A 22,925-nucleotide genomic window follows, 5' to 3' on the forward strand; every position below is an offset into this window, starting at 1 on the left:
AAATATCTCCTTCATGATCCAGTACTTATAACATACACATGCATATACAACAAACAAGAATTTCACCAAAGAGTGTTACCCTTAGTATGAATGAAGTCCTCTGATTTTATTATATTTTTAATTATTCTCCTTTGTTAAATTGTTAGGACCCACTAAATTGATTTCACAGCCTTTTAATGGGTCAGGACCCATAGTTAGAAAACCACTGGGCTACCTGATGTTTAGGGGACATTGGCTGCGTCATGAGGTCACGTGACTTTAGAAATCCCCACAGCTCTAAGATTACATTGTTTTATGGATCTCAATAAAATGTGAAGTGGAATTAAAATTCCTAAAATCAAGTATGCATTGTAAGTGTTCAAATGATTTTTTTTTATGGATGGTAATGTCAAGTATATTTTATGTATCACAGAGAATAGTTTTGGATTTAGAGTCTTGTGAACAGCCAGAATGTGAGCTGTTTCTTAGAGAAATTGTACGGTTACAGAAAAATCATGGAGAAAATACAGATTTCTAGTATACTACTCCTCTTGCAGTTTTCCCTATTATTAACACATTACATTAGTGTGATACCTTTGTTACATCTGATAAAACAATATTGTTATACTATTTACCATTGTCCATAGTTTATCTTAGGATTTACTGTTTGGATTGTACAATCCTATGTTGTTGTTTAAATTCTAGTAATATACATACAACCTAAAATTTCCTTTTAAACACATTCAAAAACATAATTCAGTGGTGTTAATTACATTCACAGTGTTACTGCTACCGTCACCATCATCCAATGCCAAAACGTTTCCAGTATCCCAAACAGAAGCTATGTGCCAAGTAAGCATTTCTAGACATCCCCTAGAAACATGTATTTTAGTTTCTGATCCTATGAATTGGTATATTATAATTATTTCATATTAGTGAGATGGTATAATATTTGTCCTTTTATATCTGGCTTATTTCACTCAACATGAGTCTTAGAGGTTCCTCCATATTGTCTGTCACATGTATTAAAACTCATTCTTTATAGGGCTGTGTACTATTCCATTGCATGTCTGAATCACATTTTTTTAATCTATTTATCATTGATGGCACTTGGGTTGCTTCCATCTTTTGCAGTTGTGGATAATGCTACAATGAACATCAGTTTGCAAATATCTGTTTGAGTCCCTGCTTTCAGTTCATCTGGGTGTATACCTAGAAGTGGGATTCCCAGGTCGTATGGTAAGCCTATACATAACTTTTTGAGAAACCACCAAACTGTCTTCCACAGCAGCTGCACCAGTTATGTTCCCACCAGCAATGAACAAGTGACACCATTTCCCCAAATCCTCTCTGGCACTTATCTTTGTTTTTTTAGATAGTAGCCGTCTGGTGAGTGTGAAATGGTATCTTATTGTGGTTTTGACTTGCATTTTCATAATAGCTAATGATGTTGATAGTATCTTTTTCATGTGCTTTTTAGACATTTGTATATCTTTGGAGAAACGTCTGTGCCAGTCTTTTTCCCATTTTTAAATTGGGTCGTTTGGAATATTAAACCCTTATTGGCTATGTGGTATCCAAATATCTTCTCCCATTCTGTGAGGCTGTCTCCTTACTTTCATGATGAAGTCCTTTGCACAAAAGTTTTTAATTTTGAAGTGCCATTTATCTATTTTTTTCCCTTTTGTTTCTTGTGCTTTTGTTGTGAAGTCTAAGAAACCATTGCCTAACATAAGGTCCTGCAGATGTTTCAGTTTTCTCCTAGCAAGTTTACAGTATTCGTTCTTATATGAAGGTCTTTGATCATTTTGAGTTAATTTTTGTATATGGTCTGAGGTAGGAGTCCACTTTCATTCTATTGCAGGTGAATACCCAATTTTCCCAGCACCATTTGTTGAACAGGCTATTCTTTCCCCCTAGAATGAACTTGGAACTTTGTCAAAAATCAATTGGCCATAGATATGACAGTTTATTTCGGGGTCACTGCTAGTCCATTTGCCTATATGTGTGTTCTTATGCTGTTTTGATAACTGTAGCTTTGTAATAAATTTTAAAATTGGGAAGTTAATCATCCAGTTTTTTCTTGTTTTCAAGACAGTTTTGGCTGTTTGGGGTCCCTTAACATCCCATATAAATTTGTTGATTGACTTTTCCATTTCTGAAGAGAAAGCTATTGAAATTTTGTTTGGGATTGTGTTAAATCTGTAAAACACATTGGGTAGTATGATGGTTAAGTCCATGTGTATCATCTTGGCCAGGTGATGGTGTCCAGTTGTTTGGTCAAGCAACACTGGCCTGATTGTTACTCTGAGGATATTTCATGGATTTTAATCAATAAGTTGATTGCATCTATGGTGGATTATATCTACAATCAACTGAGGAGATTGCATTCAACAGTGAGAGAAGTCTCAACCAATCAGTTGAAGGCCTTAAAAGGAAAACAGGATGATTTTAGCAATACGAAGGGAGAATTTCCATCTCTGCTGCAGCCAGCCAGCTTCTTTTTCTTGGGGAATTAATTGAGAATCTTCATTGGAATTCCCAGCTAGCGACCTACCCTGTGGAATTTGGACTTGCTCTTGAGAGCAAATTTCTATTTAAATTGTATATTTACATAATATATCCACCCCACCCTACCCCCATGCATATCTCCTGTTGGTTCTGTTTCTGTAGAGATCCCTGAGTTATAAAGGTACAATCGACTAACAGAATTTAGCCTTTCAGTCTCTGATCATGGAATACCCTTTTACTTTTTTTTTTAGGTCTTTATTTCCTAACCGTGATCATGGCCCAGAAGTACATGTGGCTTGATAAAATCCTGGAGAACTTGAGAGAGTTTTACTTGTCACCCCATATTTCTTTCATCATGACATAGTTATAGTATTGGTAACTTTAAATATTAGGTGCTGGATTTCTTCCTTTTGTAGGAAAGAGTTGAGGAAATACAAGAGGGATAAATAATCGCAGTCTCTGTATTTATAGACACGTTTATAGAGATTCAGTGGGCTTGAGTTTTGACAGAAGTATTTGATCAGAGACATTTTCCCAGAGCCTTAAAAAAAAAAAAAACTTAACTGTGGTTCAGAAATGTCTAGTAAAAAATTTTAAAAAATGATTGCTCCAAGTAGATTTGGATTTCTGATTTTTTCCTCTCTTGTTCCATTTTTGTTTGAGGTTGAGGAAGGGCCACTTGAAACATGACTCCAGATGGTGAAGAGCCCTCACTACATTTTGATTTAGTTTAATATATTTTTTTCTTGCTTTTAAAATAAGAGACACGGGGAATTCCTTTGATTCCTCCTTGCCCTTCTCGTAATGTTATTGTTTTATTCCTTAAATCTTTGCTTTGAAATGCTCATGGATAACTTGCTTTCTATTTTATTGAGAAATGAAGTTTATATGATCTGATCTTCCTTATCTACTCTCCTTTCCAATTAAATATTTTGTAATCTATGCCTGTGTTCTCTGCTTCTCTAGGTGACACTTTGGAACTCACACATGCCTTAAATTCCAGCCCAATGGCTTATATGAATTGCGTTCCTACTCAGCTTATAATTAAGTTAGCTATAGAAATGGCAAGTGGGGTGTTTTTTGAATACCTGCCATGTACACACACAGCACAGTCCCTTTCCTTCAGGGCTTTATAATCTAGTTGGAGAGATATACATGCATACAGAAAAAGAAGAAAGCAACACCCAGGTGTCAGATGAGTTTCCTAGGAATTCATAGGCTGGGATGGCTAAATGTGAAACACATAAGTTTGATAAATGGAGAAGAATTGAGGACAGTGTATCATATGGCAGAGATGGAGAAATAGCAGCTTTACAGTAGTTTTCAAACTTACTAGTCTCAACACCCTTTTAGACTACGTTGTTGAGGACCAAAAGAACTCTTTATGTAAATTATATCTATATTTACCATATTTGTAACTAAAACAGACATTTGAGAATATATTTAATTGATTTTAAATAACAGTAAGCCCCCATTACATATTAAGATAACACCTGTTTTCAAATCTTTTTGAAGTCTGTCTTACTCTAGATATCTGGAATCTCAAATATGCTTCATTCACTGTGTTGCAATATATTGTTTTGGTTGGACTATATGAAAACTCTTCTGTCTGACACATGCATGCATTTGGAAATGGGAGGAAAATTTTAAGAATTTTTTTTCAGGTATCTGGTTATCCTTTTTAAAAATTTTTTTATACCACATGAATATTCAATAATGATGCTTTCTTAAAGGTTAGTTGCATTGTGGACTCTGATACCATATCAGTAGAATTTTCACACAGTGTATTAGTTAGGGTTCTCTAGAGGGACAGAATCAACAGGGAACACTTGCAAATACAAAATTTATAAAAGTGTCTCATGTGACCGTAGGAATGCAGAGTTCAAAATCCATAGGGCAGGCTGCGAAGCCGATGACTCCGATGGATGGCCTGGATGAACTCCACAGGAGAGACTCACCAGCCAAAGCAGGAATGGAACCTGTCTCCTCTGAGTCCTCCTTAAAAGGCTTCCCATGATTAGATTTAGCATCACTAATTGCAGAAGATACTCCCCTTTGGCTGATTACAAATGGAATCAGTTGTGGATGTAGCTGACGTAATCATGACCTAATCCTATGAAATGTCCTCATTGCAACAGACAGGCCAGCGCTTGCCCAATCAGATAAACAGGTACCTCAACTTGGCACCTATATATATATATCACCTTATACCATACTTAATTTCCAAATGAAAACAAATAAGCACACATTTTTTTTCTTTTACCTGACAATACTCAACTGTCCTGCATATAACTGGAAACACATTAAATTTCTCCAGAATAGGGTGCAAATCCTTGGGCAACATTCATTCTTAAACTTGATATCTTACAACTTAAATAGTATAACATGAACAAGACAGCATTACAGTCCTCGTTTTTGTAACTGATCACGTGGTCGAAGTTCATATTTATCACTCCCTTCTTCCACTACGCATTCCATGTTCCCTTTCCCCTCAGCAAGCACTTCAGCTGGCCGTGGTTCTTTGCCTGGTGGGGTGACCCAAACCTTCATTCCTGAAGTTTCAGAGCCATTAGTAGTCCTGCCTGGATTGTGTTATAGTTTTCCATTGATTTTAATCACAGGGCATGGGCATTTGTGCCACTTCTTCATGTAACTTCCTTGTGCCTTCAGGACCTGCTCTGGCTCTGTCTCATATATATCATTTCCATTTTACAGTAGAGTGCTGCTGTGCACGCCCAGCTTTATGGCTTGGTGGGTCAGACAACACCCAACTCATGATAGGTAACTCAGGACTCATGGTAACTTGGTGGCCCATGGTTAAGCATTCAGTCTCTATTAAGGCCCAATAGCAGGCCAAAAGCTGTTTCTCAAAAGGAGAGTAGTTATCTGCAGCAGATGGTAAGGCTTTACTCCAAAATCCTAAGGGTCTGCGTTGTGATTCTCCTATAGGGGCCTGCCAAAGGCTCCAGACAACATCTCTATTTGTCTGACACTGACACTTCCAGCACCATTGGATCTGCTGGATCATATGGCCCAAGTGACAGAGCAGCTTGCACAGCAGCCTGGACTTGTCGCAGAGCCTCCTCTTGTTCAGGTCCCCACTCAAAATTAGCAGCTTTTCTGGTCACTCGATAAATGGGCCGGAGTAGCACACCCAAATGAGGAATATGTTGTCGCCAAAATCCAAAAAGACCAACTAGGCGTTGTGCCTCTTTTTTAGTTGTGGGAAGGGCCAGATGCAGCAGTTTATCCTACACCTTAGAAGAGATATCTCGACATGCCGCACACCACTGGACACCTAGAAATTTTACTGAGGTGGAAGGCCCCTGTATTTTTGTTGGATTTATTTCCGATCCTCTGACACACAAATGCCTTACCAGTAAATCTAGAGTAGTTGCTACTTCTTGCTCACTAGGTCCAATCAACATGATATCATCAATATAATGGACCAGTGTGATGTCTTGTGGGAGGCAGAAACGATCAAGGTCTCTGTGAACAAGATTATGACATAGGGCTGGAGAGTTGATATACCCCTGAGGTAGAACAGTGAAAGTATATTGCTGACCTTGCCAGCTGAAAGCAAACTGTTTCTGGTGGTCCTTACTAATAGCTATTGAGAAAAAAGCATTTGCCAGATTAATAGCTGCATACCAGGTACCAGGGGATGTATTGATTTGCTCAAGCAATGATACTACATCTGGAACAGCAGCTGCAATTGGAGTTACCACCTGGTTGAGTTTACGATAATCCACTGTCATTCTCCAAGACCCATCTGTTTTCTGCACAGGCCAAATAGGAGAGTTGAACAGGGATGTGGTGGGAATCACCCCCCCTGCATCTTTCAAGTCCTTAAGAGTGGCAGTAATCTCTGCAATCCCTCCAGGAATACGGTATTGCTTCTGATTTACTATTTTGCTTGGTAGGGGCAGTTCTGGTGGCTTCCATTTGGCCTTTCCCACCATAATAGCCCTCACTGCACGAGTTAGAGAACCAACGTGGGGATTCTTCCAGTTGCTCAGTATGCCTATGCCAATTATACATTCCAGAACTGGGGAAATAACTACAGGATGGGTCTGGGGACCCACTGGACCCACTGTGAGACGGACCTGAGCTAAAACTCCATTGATCACCTGGCCTCCATAAGCCCCCACTCTGACTGGTGGTCCAGAGTGACGTTTTGGGTCCCCTGGAATTAATGTCACTTCTGAACCAGTGTCTAATAATCCCCGAAATATCTGATCATTTCCTTTTCCCCAATGCACAGTTACCCTGGTAAAAGGCCGTCGGTCTCCTTGGGGAAGACTTAGAGGAAGATTAACAGTATAAATTTGTGGCAGTGTAACAGGTTTCTCCCCCATAGGGACCTGGCCTCCCCTTCATTCAAGGGGCTCAAGGTCTGTAAACTGTTTCAAGTCTGGAAATTGATTAAGGGACCGTGACTCTGTGTTTTTGTAATTCAGGTTAGACTTCTGTTCCCTTGACCTAGAACTCTTTTGTTTATACAGCTCCAACAAGAATTTAGTAGACTGCCCTTCTATTGTATTTCTAGGCACCCCATGATTTACTAGCCAATGCCACAAATCTCTGCGTGTCATATAATTTTGATGCCTCCTTTGAGTTTGTTGTCTATTATAATAGCCGCGTCTACCCTGTCTTTGGTGATTAAGTGCTGCCACCTGGCTTCTGCCAACTCGGGATCCCATCATCCCCATTGTGTTTAAGGATTCCAGCTCAGTGACAGCAGTTCCTACAGTAATATCTGACCTACAGAGAAGTGCAACCACAGAGCTCTTGAGGGATAATGGTGCTAGTCTCACAAACTTATTTCTCACTGTTCTGGTAAAAGGTGCATCCTCTGGACATTCCTGGGGTGTAAGAGCAGGCTTTGCATGATAAATCCACTCTAACATCCCAATCTCTCTAAGCCTCTGGATCCCCTCATCTACATTATACCAAGGCAGTTCTGGCATTTCAACTTCCGGTAATGTTGGCCACCTTTTAATCCATGTTTCAACCAACCACCCAAACAAGCTGTTAACACCTTTTCTGACCGCTTGAGCTGTAACATTGAATGCAGAATCTCTGCTTAATGGGCCCATATCAATAAATTCAGCCTGATCCAGCCTTATATTCCTCCCACCATTATCTCACACTCTTAAAATCCATTGCCACACATATTCCCCTGATTTCTGTCTATATAAATTGGAAAACTCACACAGTTCTTTTGGAGTATAACGTACTTCCTCATGTGTGATACTTTGTACCTCACCTTTAGGGGCCTATTGGGACTTTAGTCTAGTTATAGGTCTAGAAGAAATGAGGGGTGGTGGGGGTGGGTCATGAAAAGAATTAGAAATATCTTCCAAGCCATTTGCTTCAGGGCCTTCATTTGCAGTTTCATCTGGTGAAACAGGATTAATAACTCTAGGGCTAATCCCTTCAGGAGGAGGTTGGGTGGCCAATTCCTCAAGGCAAGCTGGAGGTGGGGCAGCTATGTCCTCAGGGCAGACTATTACAGGGTTATCTAGAGAAGGCTCAGCATGGCCTAGGGTTTCAACCTCACCCCCAACATCACTATCAATCCATATGTCACCATCCCATTTTTCAGGGTCCCACTCCTTTCCAATCAATGCCCTCACTTTAACGGCAGACACCATGCAAGACTGAGATTTCAGTTTACGTTGTAAAGCTGCTACTCTAACAATAAGATTCTGAGTCTGATTTTCAGAGATCTCAAGTCTACGGCTATAGGAAATAAGATTTTCCTTCAGGATACTCATAGGAACGTCTACATCTTTCAGACGGCACTTAAGCTTCTCGTTTGAAACCTTAAGCCCATCCCTTTCACCCCTTAATGTAGACAGTGTATCTAACAACCAACCAACATCTCTATAACTCTTATTTCTACAAAACTCTGTAAAGGTGTCAAAAACATTATCCCCCAGAGTCTGGCTTTGTACAAGTGAAGCATTAGGAGAATCGAATGATGATATTTTGACTATCTCCTTTGCCAACTCAGTCCATGGATTGGGAGTGTCATTCTGATTACGGGAATCAGAGTCCTTAGTGTCTCTGAGTCCAGTCAGAGTAGAAAACCATTCATAAAAACCCATTTTTAAGATTCTGTTTCTTAAGAACCACTCCTGGTACCAAGATGTATTAGTTAGGGTTCTCTAGAGAGACAGAATCAACAGGGAACACTTGCAAATACAAAATTTATGAAAGTGTCTCACGTGACCGTAGGAACACAGAGTCCAAAATCCATAGGGCAGGCTGCGAAGCCGATGACTCCGATGGATGGCCTGGATGAACTCCACAGGAGAGACTCACCAGCCAAAGCAGGAATGGAACCTGTCTCCTCTGAGTCCTCCTTAAAAGGCTTCCCATGATTAGATTTAGCATCACTAATTGCAGAAGACACTCCCCTTTGGCTGATTACAAATGGAATCAGCTGTGGATGTAGCTGACGTGATCATGACCTAATCCTATGAAATGTCCTCATTGCAACAGACAGGCCAGCGCTTGCCCAATCAGATAAATAGGTACCACAACTTGGCCAAGTTGACACCTGTTCCTAACCATGACACACAGTTTCATTACAATTTATTAGTCTTTGTGGTTCTGTAAATAGATTTTCTTTCTGTGCATGATTTTGTAACATCATGTGTTGGTCTCTTGGAAAATACTGGTTTGCTGAGATACCCCAATTTTCCAAATGTTGCCACATTTAATCATGCAATGTCAAAACCTACACCTTAATATCACCATCAGTTTCATCAGAAAGGTTTAAGTATTGGGGAGCTTTTAAGTTCACAGTGGTGGAGACGAGTTTTCCATAATTTTGATCCGTTTTATTTTATTATTGGCAACAAATACTATCATTTGTTTTCCTTTAAATATCCAGGCTTATGTGATTCATTTAAATATATATATTTGACAAAAGCTCAGTTACTAATAACCATAGTTTGTCTGTCATTCTTTCAAATTAAAATAGTGCTTCATTCGGCTGATTTAGCTTGCAACTCAAATACGCAAGTTCTTTTCCCTGAGAAGACAGTTATACTTCAGTAGACAGAATTGCTTTATGTGTACATTCCATTTCTTTACTCAGAATATCAGAAAGATATGAAACCAATGGTTGAGAGTTAATACTTTTTACTGCTTCATTAAGGACATTTTTAAAGTGTCTTTTTTTTGTTCTTAAAGCTGTAAATAAGTGGCATGGAGAATACATTGATTGCTAGTATGATTTATTTCCACTGCCTCTATTCCAGCTAGGGCATCAGAAGTTTTACCCTCTCATTGTGCTTTTGCACCAGCAGTGCAAGAGCCGCCATAGTTCCGTATAAACCATGCGATTCCAAAAAGTTATTCAGCACATTGACTATTTCAGCAGTGTGTGTTTTCAGGCATTTACATAAACAAAACTGCTTCAACTAGCATCAGCATCAATTAATCTTCACATACAAAAGAAATGACATGTTCAGTCTGGACTGTGCATTCATCCTTTATAAGGTAAAAATACAATTCTGCCAATGAGTTTTTAACTCGGTCTTCATGTTTGTAACTAAAACTTTAAAGAGTTACCATATAACTGGGAAGTGGCACTGCCTTGTTTTTCCACTCATCTAGCAGGCATTCAGCAATGGCACCTGTACAAGGCTTTATTAGTCTTTCAATTACTGTATTTACTTCTCCAGCTGATACAATACAATAATTTACTCTGTTAGATGCTTCAGTAGCTTTTTCATTTCTAGTTTGAAAATCCATAATAATGCTTGTCTTCTAAAGTGCTCATCATGTATGCATTTAAAATATTTAATTCCTTTTCTTTTAAATGCTTAATGATTGCTGTATTCGTTTCTTCGGGCTGTGCAATAAATTACCACAAACTGCGCAGTTTGAAACAACAGAAATGTATTCTTTGAGTTCTTGGAGGCTAGAAGTCTGAAGTCAAGGTGTCAGCTGGGCCACGATCTGTCTCTATGAAGGCTGGAGCAGAGAGTTCTTCTTTGCCTCTTTCTGACTTCTGGCAGTTGTCAGCAATCTGATGTCCCATGGCTTGCAGCTGTCTCTCTCCAGTCTCTGCCTCTATTGTCACATGATATTCTCCCCATATATCTCAGTATGTCCAAATATCCATCCCTCTTAAAAGGACTCCTGCCGTCGGGTTACGGCCCACCCTAATCTAATATGACCGCATTTTAACTTGAATACATCTGCAAAGACCTTATTTCCAAATAAGGCCACATTCACAGGGGCTGGGGGTTAGAATTTGAGCATATATTTTGGGAGCATGCACTTCAACCCACAACAATTAGTTTCAAAATGATACCACAACTTAACTCTTGGAGGATACTTTGTGGAATAAGACATGAAGCAAATTACTATTATCTATAAAGCCAAATGAAAGGTAATTTTCGTCATATTTGTTTTACAGTTTTTCCCAGTTTTCTGGAGTAGATTCCTCAATTCTATGAGGAATGACATGTTCAGTCCTCTAATGTCACAGACCTCTAATGTCTTAGTTTCATCACTTTGTTATCTCTAGATATAGACTATACAGATGTAAGTTGGGAAAGTGGGGTTTCTATTCTCTCTATTAAATTAGTGACCCATTTTTAAATAAAATAGTAAGTTATAGTTTTGATAAAATTCAAATTTTGGAAAAATTTTGAAGATATACTATCATGAAAAAAGATTGTTATAATACTGTGGGAAAACCTTGGTATTTCAAAATAATGATTAATTTAGCAATAATTATGTTATTTAATAAAGACACAAGTCCTGAGGACAAAAATTTATTCATTTTGAAAATGAATAATCCTCTCCTGAAGAGCTACCTCTAGAAAATCCTAAAATTCCCAAAGATGTGCTGGAACACTAAACAATAGGCAGGTATACATTCCATCAGCCATCAGAGTGATGTCATCACACAGTATATAGCCTCTGGAAAACTCTGCTGTAAACTTGTGCAAGAACAAGTGAAATGGGCAAATAACCTTTTTCTTCTGATCTTGCAGACTTCCTGAAAAGGTCTGAACACCCCTGTGGGTTCATAGACCATACTCTGAGAACTGCTTGCTGAAGTGCAGTATAGGAAACATGTTCACAGCTAGTTCAGCACGTTTCCTTAGGTGGATAAATAGCTATTTCTCTTGGTGTACAAAGTCAATCTACTAAGAAGTTTGAAGGTTTTTCACAATCTGTACCAAAGGTTTTATTAAAAAATAAAAAGGAATAACAGATCAGTTACCATGGAATTAAGATTGGGGAAGGAGAGACTATTTTGCCATTGACTGAGAACCAACGTAGGATCTGGCAGCAGAAGTTAGGAACAAATTGTACTTTTCTGTCAACAGAAATGTCTTGAGTCTGTTCTTAATCTTACTGAATATTTTTTAAGCTCATCTAAGGATTGTACAGGTCAGTCTTCAAGTTAACAGATTTTTCCGAAGCAGCAATTCTAAAACTTATTTAAAATACATCATTAGACCATCAACTGTACTTGGGACATTCTACTGTTAGTGTGCTTAGAATAAGAAAACACTCTCCAGTGGATTAAGTAATTACAGGAAATGATTAAAATTTAATTAATAAAAATGTATAATTATTTTGTATTTCATAACCCAAGTATATCAACATTTAAATGACAGTATTTCTTTATTTTTCATCAACCTCCCACTGAATATTGGGAAACGTGGTGCCTTGCTTTGGGAGTTAGGGGAGTAGCCTTGTGTGTTTACTGTCATTACACTTAAGATGTGCACACGGATATAGGAGTAAAGAGAAAAACAGCCTCTGCACAGTTACATATTTGGATACTCCTGAAAAGAGCTGCTCTAAATATTCACTAATAGTCTCTATGTATGAGCTCTTATCTTTTATTAAAAACAAAAACAAAGGTTGTGATCATTCATCTTTATAGTAGAATTTTTTTTTTCACTTGGATTAGCTTTAAGTTCTGATTCATGGAGAATGGATTTGTATGGTATAAATATTTAAGTGATATCCTATATAAGTGTCAAAATATAGGTTGTAATTACAAGGTATGTATCATAGACCAGTAATCATCAAATGGATAATAGACATTGCTGCAGCTCTTCATTGGGCATGTGGATGGTGTATCATTGTACAAATTGAACATCCTACGTTCATGTACCAAGGCTGTCTCAGGTGGGGCTGCTTGCCTCATGGTTGTGGCCTTATGGTAACAGTGCTATATATCAGAGACTAATAGAGTCACAAAGAGGAGTGCAGAAAGCTGAATGACCTCAAATCCCAGTGATAGAGATAGAAAGCTTTTTTTTTTTTTTTACTCTGAGTAAAGAGCGTCTGGTAAACGTAAGGAATTCATTGCACCCAAGAAGTGCCTAGGTGTGAAATAGAAAGAATTTGGCCCTGTTTATGGAGGAGAGAACTTTAAGTATCTACCAGGTGGGTCTGGGCCATTCCTCATCTTTGTGGAGTAGGCTGCCTTGTGCCTGCTTTCCGGTTTAGCCTGCAAAGAACAGTGGATAGAAGAAAGCTTTATAATTTGTGTTCTTCTTGTCGTGATTACATCCATTCAACTGGAGTACGTGTCTCACTTTCTGAGGGCAGATGGTTAAGATGGTAGTAGTTTCAGGACACAGTATTGAGAATCTTGATTACATGGGTAGGCACTTTCTTCCAAAGGCAAGGGGAAGCAGTGATAATGACATGTTAAAAGCAGTCTTAGGTAAATCAACCAGAGGCTAATATAAGGATGAAGTAGAAGAAACCAAAGATCTCATCAGTAGCTATTATAACTGTTTATATGTAACTATATTATCCTGCTGATATTAGCTCTTATTTCTGTATACTTTATTTCTACTACTCCAGGCAATAGTAAGAGTAGGAAATCTACTCATTCAGACTGGTTCCAAAGAAAGTCAAGTAGATTGATGTGGGATTTGGGGAAAAGCATTGCCCTTGGCATTTAGGCACTGGGGTTATAGCTGAGACTCTTCTATGAATAGAAACTAGCTCTGAATCCTTGGGCAAGGACCATGAACTCTTAAAACCTCAAGCACAGAATTGTTTGTCCCCAAGTCTCCTCCCCAGCCATAAAATATTTTTTTACTCTCTGATTTATTACTTTAAGTACACATTTCTAAGTACTAATCTCTAAATGCTGCCAAAGAATGGTCTTTTAGGAGCCTATTATGATGGTGAATAGATGAATCATTTATAATTAACAGTGTATATTTCCATACAAGTAATATCTGAGCTCTAAGTCTTTCAAGATAGGTTTTTTGCCTTTAAATTTGTTTGCATCCTTAATTTAGTGGGAAATTTTTTTTTGAGATATGTGTATCTTATATTCCTAATTAGATTGTAACCTCCTTGAAGGTGAAGATGCCTTCTTTTGTTTTGTTTGCTTGTTTGGTTTAATCCACATAATGTCTTAAATAGTACTATGTACACAGAAAGCACTTAAAGTATATGAGTGAATGATCAGCTGGAGAATAACCCAGTTCAGATCACATTATGGACACTGACAGATCACATTATGGACTCTGAAACATTATAATATGAATTAATATAGGTGTTCTAGTTTGCTAGCTGCCAGAATGCAATATACCAGAAATGGAATGGCTTTTTAAAAGGGGAATTTAAGTTGCTAATTTACAGCTCTAAGATGGTGAAATGTCCAAATTAAAGTACGGCTGTAGAAATGTCCAATCTAGGACATCCAGGGAAAGATACCTTGGTTCAAGAAGGCTGATGACGTTCAGGTTTCTCAATCTCAACTGGAAAGGCACATGGTGAACATGGCAGCCTCTGCTAGCTTTCACTTCAGGCTTCTGGTTTCATTGAGCTCCTGTGGAGATGTTTTCCTTCTTCATCTCCAAAGATCTCTGGCTGTATGTGCTCTGTGGCTCTCCTGCTCTCTGATGGCTCTAAAAAAGGGACTCTCCAAAATGTTTCCTCTTTTAAAGAATTCCAGTAACATAATCAAGACCCACCTGGGATGGGGAAGTCACAACTTCATGGAAGTCATCGAATCAAAAGTTAATACCCAGGGTGGGCCATGGTGGCTCAGCAGGCAAGAACTCTACTGGAGACCCAGATTCAATTCCCAGTGCCTGCCCATGTGAGAGATAAAAAAAAAAAAAAGTTAATACCCACAGTCGGGTGAGTCACCTCTCCATATGAACAATCAAAAAGCTCCCAGCCGGCAATATTGAATGAGGATTAAAGGACATGACTTTTGTGGGCTCCACAAATTCAAACCAGCACTAAAGGTTTATGTCCATGATATTTATTTACTCTCCTGAATTAACTAATATGCTTATACTTGTTATTGTTATGACTACATGCAGATCTGTTGAAAATTTCAATTTGGAACCAGGAAAGGTTTTTACAGTATAGTGCTATAGAAAAAATGATAGCAGTTGGCTCGTAATCTTATAGATTTTATTCTGTACACTGGAAGGAAAAATCTTTTTCAAGAAATTAGTCTTTGAGTAGCTTCATGGATCTAGAACAGAACCGTCCAGTTGGGGAGGAGTGAATAAAAAGTAAAGTCAAGTGTTCATAAGTGATAGTGGTTGGTTACATGGAAAACAAAGTGCTTAGTTTTCTGGCCAGAAGAAAAAGCACTTTCCTCAACTAGAGATAATTTTTTAGATGAAAGCTTTCTAAGATACCAGGTGCCTTGCTCCTATATTTTGTTTCTCTAGGAGACAGAGACAAGAGAGGATAGAAAGAGAAGTTGGAAGGAGGGTGAAGAGCTCGTATAGTGGTGATGAGCTCCTCATTGTGGGAGAAAGCTCTGTACCTATACCTATAGCTCTCTAGAGCTTCCTTTATATTCTAACCCAGGACATTATCATTGATGCTCATAAAGATAAACTTGACCTGTGGTTAAAGAGAAAAGGGATATTTGACCTATGTTTTAAGATGTTCTATCAAAAGCCATTAAAACAAAGATATTTAGATGCTTGATTTATTTATCAGAAATAATTCCATAAAGCACAATAAGTGCATGTGATTTCCTCCCAGCAGCTTCATTGACTGACTCTGTAATGAATTGTACAATCCAGATAACGGTTTCTACTTTGTAAATAAAAGTCGTAATCAATCATCCATTCACTTAGTTGGCAAATGTGTCAGTAATTTTGCCAGCCAATGGAGACACACTAAAGATATTGTAGATCCTAGCCTCCTGTAGATAATTGTAAGCCCATGTGATGGTGCATTCCACCTATAAAGCACGATGCTTCAGAGGTGGCCCTCAGGAATGTCCACTGTGCTCGGGGAGCAGGGATTTCTGAAGGCCTCACAGAAAAAATAAAATTCAGACTTTGTTGCTGCCTTAAGGTTATTCACACAGAAATGATCTGTGAGTTTAGCTACAGAGACTGTGTTGACGTAGATGACTGACCACAACCTAACATTGTTGGTCTCCATGTTTCTTCTTCCAGTCTGCTCTTCCATCTGAGTCCTAAGTAGCAGGTAGCGCTCTACTTCAAATATGATGCTGAAGTGAGATAAAACATGCTCAAATTGGCCCAGATCCTCACACTTTGCAGTTTCTGTGCTTTCCTCATCTAAACTGTTTTTTACTCCTGATCTTTCCCACTAGAGAGTAAGATTCTTTGTAGGCATGATAATGATAGATAATTATTATGTTGTTGTTGGTGGTGATGATAATACGGAACATTCATTGGGCATTACTGTCCATCAGACATTGTGCCAAGCACTTTATATGCATTGTTGATGCCTACAGCCTTAGAGGTTGGGGCTGTCGTTCTTTTCTGCCAGTGATGCCACTGTGGCTAAGAGAGAGGTTAGAGGTTATTTTCAAATCAGTCAGCAGCAAAGTGGAAGAGATGGTTGGTCACCTGTCTGTTCTTTTTAATAGATGTCTCCATTCAACTTATATCCTCCCTCCTGCCATGTGCTTAGCTGATACAGGTTGATGCTTTTAATAAAGTATGTAATTAATGACAGATTTTGCTCTGCAGGGTGATTGTACTCCTTGAGTTCTTGCCATCACAGTGGCCCTCTGCTGCACCCAGTGTTAATGCTTTGAGATTCACTGTTTTTTCTCTAGCCTTGCTCTTTAATTTTGCCATCACTGGTCTGGTCTTCTCTTTTGCTGAAGGACCTGCATTTCAGTACTTCTCCGTCGTTTCTGCTCTGTCCATCACTGTCTGCTTGCCTGTTCTGTTGCTGTGGCTTCTGTTGCTTTCTGTCACTGTTGACCCCTGATGACCTCAGCCTTGACCATTCTCTTCCCTCTCTTGGAGAGCGGTCAAGAGATTGACCAATCGGGGCATTTCTTTTACTTGATGAACTAACCAGTCACTTGGTGTCATTGTGTCCTCCTGTGCTTGGCTTTCTTTTGAGAAATCCCTTGGTGGGAGACTGTGCCTGGGGCTTCCTTTGTCCACAGACACTGTTCTTTGGATTTTCTGTACAAATACTTAGATGTTTAAGAATGATGGTACTGTTACCGGGCGAAGGGTGCAGATTCTTTTGCCTGAAGTGCTCAATAACCAACTCCTGAGACACTGGGCTTTCAAAGAGAGAAAGAGTTTATCACCAGGAGCAGAGTAGGAGAGCAGATGGCCTAGTGGCCTAAAATCTGTCTCCTGGAACTGCAGTAATTCTGATAGTTTTGTTAGAGAAAAGATGGGCAGGGTGTAGGGTAATGCGCACAGTGACCCCAAATGATACAACTAGAGGTGGTCTAATTATTGAGCATGTGCAGATTGATTATATGCTTAGTCACAGACCGAGTCTAAGAAAATGGTGGAATGAGGTATAGGTGACTTGTAGGTTAAAGTCTAAGCTCCTGCACGTGTCAGGTGGGTCCATTTTGGTTAGATCCAGTCTTGGTTATCAAGATTACTTTGGACTTGGAGTGGGTTAGTTCTGGGCCGACCTAAGACCCTTCATTAATAAACATTGTGGGCTATCTTTACTGATTACAAGACTCTAAAGTTGAAAAACTGGGTAACTGGGTACAAATGAAGGTTAGTCACAAGGATTTTACAGTCGCAGGGGAAGAAGATAAAGGCTATACAGTCATTATCAAAGATCAAGGCAGCTGGATTACAGTTTAGAGATTTCAGGAATTTCCTTCTGTCTACTCCAATATACCAGAAAGCAAAAAGAAGTACCTATGTAATGATTCAGTAATCAAAATCATTCCTTGACTACTGATTTCTTGGTTACAGTACCAGAGAAAATATTTTCCCATTATTTGAAACTGGTGATTAGAAACAAAACAACCTATTAATGTCCTAAAGCTTTATTTCTACTTCACCATATTTGCGTTTCATTGCTGTCCCTTTTTTTCAAAGATATGATGACAGTTCTTATGAAACCCAGCTAGTAGGTACCTCATTAAAAAAATTTGTATATGTATGCTTTGTATCTTTAATTCTCAGACTTTGACAGAATTACTTCCTTCTCCAGTGGGCACTTTGTTCCTCTGTTATGTGAGTACTAATCCCTGGAAGAGATTAAGATGCCTGTTCTTCATACACATAGTCTAAGGTCCAGCCCCTAGAATTGTAACAGTTGAGTTTGGGGAAGCTGCATAACATGATTGTCAATAGTGTGGGCTCTGGAGTCGAATTACCTGGGTTCAGATATAAGTTCTGATTTATATAGTTGTATGACCTTGGGCAACTTGCATATGCCATGCCTCAGTTTCCTCATCTGTAAGGTGGGGATAATAGGGATGTTATGGGAGACTGAGTTCACATTTCTAAAGTGCTTAAAGCCAGACACACTGAGAACATAAGTGTAACTTTAATAAAATGTCTATTTTTCAAGTGGACTTTGAGCAGGTATGGAGTTTATATTCTCAGTATGTATCACAGGGCCCAACACATAGTTTCCACTCAGACATTTGTTGAATAGATGGCATGAATAGATAAACAAATAGCAAACCCTTTACTAAAGCTCATCAGTCTTGTAAATTAATTTTTTCCAGACTTCTTGTTCTGAGCTTAAGTCCTCTACTCTTTGAATGACTGCTTTAGTTACTGGATTTTGGTTGGCGAGATTGTGTTCTTTCTTTCATAGCGGCAGATGTTAGACTCACTTTGCAATTTAACAGGACCCAGCTTTTGGTTCTGAGTTGTCCACCAAATTTAATTTACAGAAGACGGTAATGTACCTGGTTCCATTACAATCTGTGTGTCTTAGACATGTATAGCTTCTGAAATTATGAAAATGGCAATTCATTACTATGTGTCTTTTAACGTCCTTCTTTCAAATGAACTTGTTTTTGGTTTTAAAAGTCATTAATTTAACAGTTGTGGTGAACCCTTAAAATATTAATCCGTCTTGGCTTTTAAATTTAAGTCATAAAACCATTCCTGTGGAAACCTAAGTTACACCATAAAGAACCTAAAAATTATTTAAATAGTTTGGAAAATGTGATGCGTAAGCTTCTTTTTCTGTTCAAGGGAAAACGTAAATTATTGACCCTCTGAAACTCACTGGTGCTAAGAAAGCCGTTCAAATTTTAATCTTCTGTTTGGTCCCTGTTGATATAGCTGAATAGGCATTTTTTCCCTCCCTTTTGTGTGGAATGGACTTAAAACTACTGTTGAATGATGTAGTCCTTGGGTTGGTGTCATCTTTGTGGGTGTGGGGCTCTGCCAGCTTTCCTCCTAGTTTTCTCTGTGAGGCTCACCAGGGCTTCAGAGAGCCAGGGCTAACTTTTGTGAAAGGTCAGTAACTGGGAAGAGGTGTGTTTATAGGATTTAACACCCTGTACACCTGATGGGTCAGCTTGGGGTCTTGACAATTCTGTTGTTTCGTTAGTAGAATTGATCTTTGCTGGGCTCTTAGATATAAGGGCCTCGTGGAGATCCAAGTCTGTTGTCCCTGACCCATGATGACACAGGCAGTTCTGGTCCTTGTTATGGGGTACCTTGAAACACGGCTCTTAGGTACTGCCCTATGAATATGCTCTGTTATTCAGATATTGCATCCCTCAATTATACAAGTTCCAGGTTACAAGCCACTTGTTCTTTTCCTTCTGGCCACTCTCTCGCTCCCCATCCCTTCTTATCGTAGGTCGATGAATTAGTAGCTAGAATATTGCAGTTTATAGCTCTGCCCTTGACACACTCTGCCTTTGGCTGGTCTGATTTTGAGTACTCAACTTGAATATTTGATTCTCTTTAAAGTTTCATTGTAGCTTAAGGCACCCTAAAGAGAGTGATTGGTAGGGACTTGTCTCCCACCAACAGCTGGGATGGGACTTCCTTAACCCTTGCTACACCAAAGTTTTCCCCATAGGTCCCCTGGGGCATGATTTATGGATCAATCTGGGTGATCTAAGTCAAAAACAAGGTTAGGGGAATGAGAAACAGTGTTTGAATTACTTTTAAATATTTGTTTGTAAATCAGGAGATACCTGCATATTGCTGTAATAAACTTTTTGAATTAAAAATAAGGTGTTAACTCTTCATGTCTTAAGCTGATGCTCTAGTTGGATAGTTTGCAACACAAAGCGGCAGGTGTGTGTGTGTACACATGCACATGGTTTTATTGTACTATGTAATAAAATCACCAAGGAAGCTTTCCACAACATCCTTTCTAATTTCTACTCCCTCTCATCCATTTCATTTCTCAGTGGTGGTGTTGGGTGTTTCTGAGTCATTTCCAGGCTCTCATCTCCTTTTTCTTGTGGTATATTTAGGCAAAAGTTCTGGGTAGACTATAGTCAGTGGTGATGTATCATAACAACAAGTGTAGCTGATATTTGCTGAGCAGTTATTCTGTGCCAGGTACTGTGCAAAGTGTTTTTAGTGTCTATGTTTCTTTTGGGGCTGATTAATTGGCATATGGTTTGACAATTCTAATATAATAATAGGAAATTAGAATTTGAAGTTTCTGTGCGCACACATATATACATATGTATTTCCTTGAATCATCCTTTATTGGGGAGGGGGTTGAGGTAATGGGTTTAAACTGATCAAAGTATATTGTTGTAGTTTTACTAGAGAAAATGAAATACTCTGTTTATATATCCTTAAAATTCAGGCTAGAAATAACAAGCATTTATTGAACAATTACTATGTGTCAGATTCCATTCCACATGCTTACAGTACATCATTTCATATAATTCTCTCAGCAAAGAGGATTTTCATTTTTACCTCTGTAATCTACAGATGAGAAAACTGAGGCATAGAGGATTTAGGCAATATGATGATGGTGATAGCTAGATTTAATTAGTGCTTATTATATTAGATACTTCCTAAATGTTTTCCATCTGTTAACCCATTTAATCTTCAATTCCATGAATACTTACTACTGTCATTATTTTATAGGTGAGGAAATTGAAGCTCAGTGAGGTTAAGTGCTTAGTCCATGGTCACCAAGCTGGCAAGTGGCAGGCCAGGCTCCAAGCCCAGGCTTCCCAGCTCATGTTAGGCTATAACCCTGGGATAGAATCGGGATTGGAACCCTGGTCTGCTGCTTCCACATCAGTCTTTATGCTCAGAGCTAATTTGCTTCCAATTCTTCAAGGATTTTCTCATTTTAAAACAAGGGTTAGAAAAAGTGAGAATTTGTTTAGATCAGTAGTTCTCCATTGGGGGTGGGTTTGCTCCCCCCACCCCTACCCCCAGTGGACATTTTGCAATGTCTGAAGACATTTTCGGTTGTCACTTGGTGAAAGGGTATTGGCATTTCATGGCTAGGGACCAGGGTTCCTGCTGAACATTCTACATGCACAGAAAAGCTCTTCACAAGAAAGAATCATCTGGCCCAAAATGTCAATAGGGCTCAGATTGAGAATCCTAGTTGAGAATGTTTGAGTAGGGCTCTTCTCTGATAGGAATCAATTCCTTTAGTTTAAAGTTTTGTAAACGATTTATTAGGCTAAAGAATAAAATGAAAAAGGGCTGATACTAAACTTGAAGTACTAAGGGTCTTGGCTATGAGAGTTCTTATTTGTGAGCTGGTTTACTTTTCATTTGAAAAACTCTGCTTGAGTGGAATATTTGGAACTGAAAAATTTGGAGCCTGAGTGTCTGGGCATCTGTGTGGTGAACACTTCTTTGTACAGATTGTGTGTGTGTGTGTGGTGGGTAACAGTGACTTCATAAAAGACAGCTTCTGCCAGAATTCAGAACACAGCAGGTAATGTGCTTACTGAAGAGGTAAGAGCATGAGTAATTCTTGTCTCATGAGAAAGATGTCAACTAGTTTATTATAATGATGTAATATTTGGGTGCTTGATTTATCATCCCTATTTCCAATGATGTAAAACCTTAAGAACAAAATAGGTGATAAAAATTCAAAGTGTGTTTTGGAAGTCTGGACTTTCCCCCTAAGCAATTAAAAGTATCACCTTTGTTCTGATAGTTTTCTGTTTGAGGATATTTCCACAGATGGTGGTTAAGAACTTGACATGTGCATCATATGATGGGGAGTTTTTAGATGTTTATTGCATCAGACTGGTCGTAGTCTGGGAAGATGCACTTCATTCAGATAACAGTGCAGAAAAGTGGCGAAGTAAAGCCGAGGAGGCAAGATCGTGGCAGTGAAATGAATGTCTGTGTGCTGAGGAGTGGGCAGCCGGGGTAGGAAGGGATGTTAGATAGGAGTAACATTTGAACCAGATTTTATTTTAAGGGAAGCTTAAGAGTGGCCCAGGTTGAGTACCAGCCTAGACAAAGGTGTGTCCTATTTAGGACAGGCTGGAGGACGGGTAAAAGGAAATAATAATGATAGCAACAATTATGATTATTACCATTTATTACCCTGTTAATGCACTATTCCAGGAGCTTTAGGATGAACTCATTTAACCCTCACAGTTATCTCCAGGGGCTAGTTATTATAATAACCTTTTAGAAGGCAGCTGGGGCTTAATGAGTAAATATCCTGCCTGCGGTCACAGGACTTTTTGGGCCAGATGAGCCCCTGGAGAGGGGTCTATCATGGCTCCCCATGTGAGCAGGGGACTGATGTGAGCAGAGCTGTGCTGTAATAAGATGGCCATGACTCTGGGATACATCTTCCATGCTGTTGAAGAAGAGTCAGTTTTGGACTTTATTTAAAGAACCTGGCTCTGTGTTACACTTGGCCTAATAGAAATTCTTGGAATTGTCGTGACCTGAAAAATTGGAGAAGTAGGTTTGAAATGAACTGGCCAGAGTGATTAATTTGAGCATTTAAGTATGAGAGTCTAACTACAGACTAAACAAATGGTAATTATTACCACAAAGCTTTCCTCCAACAGAGGCAAGGCCAAGCCATTGTGGAATCCGCAGCTCTTTTAGATTAGCTGTGAGAATATAACAGCTCATTCTTCTCCTCTGCTCGTAGTCAGCCTGAGGTGGGGGTGAGGGTGGGGGGTGGGAAATGAAGTCTGGGAAAGTTGTCTTCCCTTGCTTGATCATAATAGCTAAGATTTCTGTATACTCATATCT

At 39.0% G+C, this 22,925-nt stretch overlaps 1 protein-coding gene across 16 annotated transcripts in view; it reads left to right on the top strand.

The window, feature by feature from the left end:
- Nucleotides 1-22,925, top strand: part of PARD3B (par-3 family cell polarity regulator beta) — a 1,143,268-nt gene that overhangs the window by 22,939 nt on the left and 1,097,404 nt on the right. For 13 of the 16 annotated variants that reach the window (XM_077154798.1, XM_077154797.1, XM_077154802.1 and 10 more), the window contains exon 1: nucleotides 8,940-21,653. The exons of the other annotated variants lie outside the window; for them this stretch is intronic. The gene's annotated coding sequence lies outside the window, so the exon portion shown is untranslated. Of the gene's footprint in view, nucleotides 1-8,939; nucleotides 21,654-22,925 lie in introns of those variants that run through there. 16 annotated transcript variants of the gene reach the window in all.

Source organism: Tamandua tetradactyla, chromosome 3 (assembly GCF_023851605.1).
Source record: "Tamandua tetradactyla isolate mTamTet1 chromosome 3, mTamTet1.pri, whole genome shotgun sequence".
In the NCBI taxonomy this organism is placed as follows: domain Eukaryota; kingdom Metazoa; phylum Chordata; class Mammalia; order Pilosa; family Myrmecophagidae; genus Tamandua; species Tamandua tetradactyla.